Source organism: Schistocerca serialis, chromosome 2, assembly GCF_023864345.2.
Source record: "Schistocerca serialis cubense isolate TAMUIC-IGC-003099 chromosome 2, iqSchSeri2.2, whole genome shotgun sequence".
Classification (NCBI taxonomy): Eukaryota; Metazoa; Arthropoda; class Insecta; order Orthoptera; family Acrididae; genus Schistocerca; species Schistocerca serialis.
This window is the reverse complement of record NC_064639.1, coordinates 876,231,237-876,236,443: the sequence shown is the minus strand read 5'-3', so window position 1 is coordinate 876,236,443 and position 5,207 is coordinate 876,231,237. Positions and strand designations below refer to the sequence as shown.

The following is a 5,207-nucleotide window of genomic DNA, read 5'->3' as shown; positions in this document are numbered from 1 at the left end:
CTTCGTCTCCAAAACCCCAACCCCATCCCCAACTCAGTGTACCTACAGCCAAATTGAGAAGCACACCTTGACCATCATATTTTGGTTTAAGAAATTCCGTGATTTCGTCTACAGCCGTCGTTTCACCTTTTACACAGATCACAAGCCTCTGTTTTCGTTGTTTAGCGCTACAGCCGCCATCCCCATGAGGACTGCTCACTGCCTCCAGCACCGGGCATTGTTCCTCATGGAATATTCCTAAGACATCCATTTTTGGGCCACAGCTGTCCATGTCAACATGGATCTTCTCTCATCTCCTGGTGGGCGCTGACCAGGAGTTCGATGTTGACCCATTTGCTGTTTCTACCTGGATGTCGCTACTGCCAAGGCAGTAGCTGATTTGCTACTGGATGCCAAGCTAGTTGCATGTCACGCAACAGATGATCTGACCCTCCAGGTGCTGATGGACCACGTTCAGCATTGGTGGCCTTCAGATCATTGTCAGCTGCTGCAGCCTACTGGCACTGCCGCCACGACCTGTCTGTCAGATGGGGTCCTCCTCATCTTGGGTATTGATGACCATTGGTGGAGGTAGTGCTGCCGCACTCCCTCCACCAGTGGGCCTCAGAGCGCCTGCATGTTGGTCATTGGGGATTGTCCTGACGAAACAGCTTGCCTATTGGAGGGGCATGGACACTGCCATCACCTGCATGGTGGCGTCATGTCCCTCTTGTTAACTGCACCAATCGACAGCCCCTTGCCACCTGTTCTCATGGCCTCCTGCTCCTTCTCCTTGGTCTCATTTGCACTTGGATTTCACGGGCCTGTTCCTCAGCTCCTCCTGGCTTATCCTTGCGGACAAAAGCAGTGGGTTTCCTTATGTATCCCGCATGTCCTTCACGACGTCCACCCATACCATCCAAGCTCTTTCTTGCATATTTGCCATTGAGGCCTTCTGGAGACGTTGGTGACGACAACAGCCCACATTTTACATCTGTTGAATTTACTTTTTTCTGCACCTCCCAGGGCAGCCATGTGATTCATACTGCCTGTTTCATCCTGCATCTAACTGATCAGATGAACGGTTTGTCCATACTCCCAAAGTCCAGATGGCGAAATTGCATCCCCAACAGTCCCTGGACGACGCCCTATCATATTCCTTTCTTCCTATCGATCCACTGTTCAGGATGAATCATTCCCAGCTGAAAAACTTCACGGCCATCCTCATCGGTCCCTCTTGGCCCTCCTGTTTCTGTCTTTTCCATCGCCCATCTTCTCCACATTTGACATGGCCCTGTTATTCTCTGCAGGATCTGGTCTGGGCGATGGTGTTCACTCGGAATCGTCTCCAGTGGGTCTCCGCCAGTGTCTCTTCGCTCATCGGCCGCGCTGTGGCGGCAGTCATCTTCGACGATGGCACGGAGTGCCAGAAGCACACCAACCAGCTTCGCCCCTGGTGTGGTCTGCAGCCAGCTTCTCTGCCATCTTCAGGGCTGTCAGCCCTCGGGGTGACGGTGCTCCTCTCCCTACCCGACCGCCGCCTCCGCTGTCGCCACTGGTCACACCCCAGGCGGACCCTCTGGCAGAGGGCCCTACGCCCATGGAGGTCGATCCTGCGCCTGCGACCGCCGCTGGCCTCCTGTCACCAGTGACCTGGGAGCCCGACGCCGAGATGAGCCTTCTACCATCCCGGGGGTGTCGCTTCTACTCAACCCTGGGGGGGGGGGGGGGGGGGAGGAAGGAGAGGTCTGCTGTGGCCACCCACTTCAGACATCGTAGCGCCTACTGCATCAGCATCCCACTTCACGTCCAACCAACACGAGATGCCTGCACCATAAGGCGGATATCCGCCAACGGGCTTTACAAGACTCCGCACTGGCGGCAAAAGGCAGTTCGACGCACCGCTTGGAAGGATACAGAGCTGTTGCCATGGCCAGACGTCTTTCCTAGCTGGCCGATCTCTTGTTGATGGACTTGGTGTAGTCTAAGAACCTATTGACATGGTAGAATTGTGTTCGCTCCCCGTGAAGATTCCGGTCTTTTGTATTATTATTATTATTATTATTTGTTATTTTATGTTTGTGTCAATCCGCTATTGGGATCGAGTCTGTTGTTCTTTTGGAGATTGCATTATCGTTTCGTTCTGGTGAGTCCAATAAATTGTTTTCGGATCTGTTTCCTTATTTCTACTTTGCTAGCGTAGATACTTCAATATCTTCGTATTAAGTATATCTCCCTGCTGAGATCTTAATATTTCTTCTGAGTACCTGTTGCGTACAATGAATCACTGAAAGACCCAAATCTGAAAGAACACAACTTTTAATTTCCACATTCGGACATTAGATACACTAGTGATTACAATTCATTTCATTTTTTGACAAGACATTTTTAAAAATTAAAATTTGGTCTCGACAATTTCTTTCATGTCGTCTGCCGCCCGGTAGCCGTCGGTTGGACTCCAATAGCGCCCGGTACACCCTTTACTTCATCGACAGAACAACACTGGAGTACTTTATCTGGACTCCATCGTGTGTCATGAAACAAACAACAAACAAATGTTTTCAGAACTTCAGTTCATATAAATTCTAAATTACTTAATTATAACACCTATTTATACCCGCCTGGCATCCCTCAGCGCCGGCCGCGGTGGTCTCGCGGCTCTAGGCGCGCGGTCCGGAACCGCTACGGTCGCAGGTTCGAATCCTGCCTCGGGCATGGATGTGTGTGATGTCCTTAGGTTAGTTAGGTTTAAGTAGTTCTAAGTTCTAGGGGACTGATGACCATAGCTGTTAAGTCCCATAGTGCTCAGAGCCATCTGAACTAGCCATCCCTCAGCGTAACATATCGGTGTTTGCCATGATTTATAGTAAACACTACAAATCCCATCATTTAACTGTGCACAGTAATTCACTCTCTGTCCCTACCTTCCCATTCTTAGCGAATTCTACTCCCTTTCTACCATTTTCAGCTACCGTTGATGTGGTGTTATTGTTGTGGTCTGCAGTCCGATGACTGGTTTGATGCAGCTCTCCATGCTACCCTGTCCTGTGCAAGCCTCTTCAGCTCCAAATAACTACTGCAACCTACATCCTTCTGAATCTACTTACTGTATTCATCTCTTGATCTCCCTCAACGATTTTTACCCCACACAGTTTCCTCCAGTACTAAACTGGTAATCCCATGATGTCTCAGAATCTATCCTGCCAACCGATCCTTCCTTTTGGTCAAGTTGTGCCACAAATTTCTCGTTTCACCAAGTCTATTCAGTACTTCCTCATTAGTTACGTGATCGACCCATCAGCGTTATTCTGCAGCACCACATTTCTAAAGCTTCTGTTCTTCTCCGATCTAAACTATTTATTGTTCATGTTTTGCTTCCATACATGGCTGCACTCAAGACAAATACCTTCAGAAAACACTTAAATCTGTATTTGATGTTAACAAATTTCTCCTCTTCAGAAATGCTTTCCTTGTCATTGTGAGTCTGCATTTTATGTTCTCTCTACTTCGGCCATCATCAGATATTTTGCTCCCCAAATAGCAAAACTCACCTACTAATTTAAGTGTCTCGTTTCCTAGTATGATTCCCTTACCATCACCTGATTTAATTCGACTGCATTCTATTATCAAGACAATGTCTATTCTGTTCAACTGCTCTTCCAAGTCCTTTGCTGTCTCTGACAGAATTACAATGTCATAGGCAAACCACAACATTTTTTTAAACTTCCTAGGAGATTAAAGCTGTGTGCCGGACCGAGACTCGAACTCGGGACCTTTGCCTTGCACGGGCAAGTGCTCTACCAACTGAGCTACCCAAGCACGACTGAAGCCCCGTCCTCACAGCTTTACTTCTGCCAGTACCTCGTCTCCTACCTTCCAAACTTTACAGAAGCTCTCCTGCGAACCTTGCAGAACTCCTGAAAGAAAGGATATTGCGGAGACATGGCTTAGCCACAGCCTGGGGGATGTTTCCAGAATGAGATTTTTACTCTGCAGCGGGGTGTGCGCTGATATGAAACTTCCTGGCAGATTAAAACTGTGTGCCGGACCGAGACTCGAACTCGAGTCTTAATCTGCCAGGAAGTTTCATATCAGCGCACTCTCCGCTGCAGAGTGAAAATCTCATTCTGGACAAAATATTTTTATTTCTTCTCCCTAAAATTTAATTCCTATTCTAAATTTTTCTTTAGTTTCCTTTACTGCCATCTCAATGTACCGCTTGAATAACATCGGGGATAAGCTACAACCCTGGCTCACTCTCTTCTCAATTACTGCTTCCCTTTCACGCTCCTCGACTATATAACTACCGTCTGGTTTCCCTACAAGCCCTTCGCTCGCTATATTTTACCCCAGCTACCGTCATAATTTTAAAGTGTATTCCAATCAACATTGTCAAAAGCTCTCTCTAAGTCTACAAATGCTAGAAACGTAGGTTTGCCTTTACTTAATCTATCTTCTAAGATAAGTCGTAAGTATTGCCTCGAGTGTTCCTACATTTCTCAGGATTCCAAACATCTTCTCTGAGGTCAGCATCTACCAGTTTTTCCATTCTTCTTCTGTAATGAATTCGTATTAGATTCTTGCAACAATAACTTATTAAACTGATAGTTCGGTAATTTTCGCACATGTCAGAACTGCTTTCTTTGGAATTGGAATTATTACAGTCCTCTCCTTCTTCAAAACCGAGGGCACTTCGCCCGTCACATACATCTTGCTCACCAGATGGAAGAGTTGGGTGTTGGCTGGCTCCCCCAAGGCTATCAATACTTCTGACAGCATATCGTCTACCTCTGGGGCCTTCTTTCAACTAAGATCTTTCAGAGCTTTGTCAAATTCTTCTCCCAGTATGATATCTCTCATCTCATCTTCATCTACGTCCCCTTTGCTTTCTATAATATTGTTTTCGAGTTCATCTCCGTTGTATAGGCACTCTATATACTCCTTCCGCCTTCCAGCTTCCCCTTCTTTACTTAGGACTGATATTCACACAACTGCTTCTCCTTTCCCCAAAGGCCTCTTTAATTTTCCTGTGGGTAGTATCTGTCTTTCTCCTAGTGAAAAACACTTTTAAATCATCACATTCGTCCTCTAGCTATTCCTGCTTAGTAATTCTGCTCTTCCTGCCAATCTCGTTTTTCAACGTTTGTATTTCCTTTCGCTTGGTTCATTTGCTGCATTTTGAAATTTCTTTCATTCAGCAGTTAAATTAAATATCTCTTGTGTCATCC

The 5,207-nt window shown here is 46.7% G+C and overlaps 1 non-coding gene across 1 annotated transcript; it reads right to left on the bottom strand.

Annotated features, from left to right (window-relative positions):
• Positions 1–3,724: 3,724 nt before the first annotated feature.
• On the bottom strand, positions 3,725–3,799 carry Trnaa-ugc (transfer RNA alanine (anticodon UGC)). Its single transcript has one exon. It is a non-coding gene; the product is annotated as a tRNA-Ala (tRNA).
• Between the last annotated feature and the right edge of the window lie 1,408 nt (positions 3,800–5,207).